This window comes from Chiloscyllium plagiosum, unplaced genomic scaffold (genome assembly GCF_004010195.1).
Source record: "Chiloscyllium plagiosum isolate BGI_BamShark_2017 unplaced genomic scaffold, ASM401019v2 scaf_35094, whole genome shotgun sequence".
NCBI classification, from domain to species: domain Eukaryota; kingdom Metazoa; phylum Chordata; class Chondrichthyes; order Orectolobiformes; family Hemiscylliidae; genus Chiloscyllium; species Chiloscyllium plagiosum.
Window position 1 is genome coordinate 1 of NW_025139702.1, and position 1,228 is coordinate 1,228.

Here is a 1,228-nt window from a genome sequence, read left to right on the forward strand (position 1 = left end):
GAGTTTCATTTTTCTTTGATGACGTAAATCAGAATGGAAAAAGCGTGAATTGTTGGAGAAACTCAGCAGGCCCGACAACATCTGTGGAGAGAAACCGAGTTAAAGTTTCAGATCGACAGAACACGAAAGTTATACATTTCTATACTATAATGCTGGGAAAATTATCAGTCTTATCTGCAGAATCAGGATATATATAAAAAAACACTCAGTGGCTGACAACTGTCACCTTTACAAATTCAAAAGGACTTTATTGACTGTAATGCTGCCTCCGTTGCTCTCAGCTGGTAAAAAGCTGTGCGTAAATGATTGCCTTTTCTTGTTTCCTTCCTGTCAGTTTGCAGCAATGTCGAATGGAGAATTGTTCCGTTCAGTGTCTAACTCAGCATGTGTCACCATTTGTCTCTATTTGTCTCTGTGCATCCACCTCACCCTCTTTCTCTTTCACATTCTCCAACACTCTGTCTGTGCATACAGCTCTTTACCTATTTCTGCTCGATTAAAAGTCTGACATTTCGAGACAGTTTGAGTGTGCAGCTGCTGAGAGGATTGTTGCTCATGGACTGGAGTGTGTAGATCGGGGCTCACATTCTCCGGATAATGTGTCTGTCAATTCGATCTCAGATCAGGCGACATTTCTTCCTCAAACATTTGTGACTGTTTCGAATTCAAAGTAGAATTCTGAATCCACCATAAGAAAAAAACGCAAGTCTACTACAACTAAAGAAGCACAACGATGTATACACTGTTGGTTTAAATGAATGAACTTTGACATCAGAGAATGAGAGTGATCAGCTGGTGGTGTCTCGGTCATTACCACAAAGTTCCCCGGCAAATCTGCAACACCTCCTGCGTAATCTCGTTATTCCTACCAAACTGGGAATGAAGGAGGGGAAGAAAGAGGATAAGAAGCAGAAGTGCTTGTGGAATAACGGAAAGAAACCACCGACTTTATTGATAGTTCGGGACTAAAAAAAAAGTCACTGTTGTAACTTAACCTGGTCTCCAATTCATAACAGTGTGAACGTCCAAAAAGACGCTGACTTGGTTGACACGGCAGTTGGAAAGAGTTGAAACACCAAGCCCAAATACGAATGCAACAAACAGGCACCGCTGGGAATTGAACCCAGGATCGCCTGTTTACTAGACAGGCGCTTTAACCAACTAAGCCACGGCGCCACACGTCTTGGAAATTTATTCATCCATATGTGAAGTTGGTTAACCACTTCTT

General features: G+C 41.9%; 1 non-coding gene across 1 annotated transcript; it reads right to left on the reverse strand.

Moving 5' to 3' along the window:
• Positions 1-1,102: 1,102 nt before the first annotated feature.
• On the reverse strand, positions 1,103-1,176 carry trnat-agu. The gene has a single exon. It is a non-coding gene; the product is annotated as a tRNA-Thr (tRNA).
• Between the last annotated feature and the right edge of the window lie 52 nt (positions 1,177-1,228).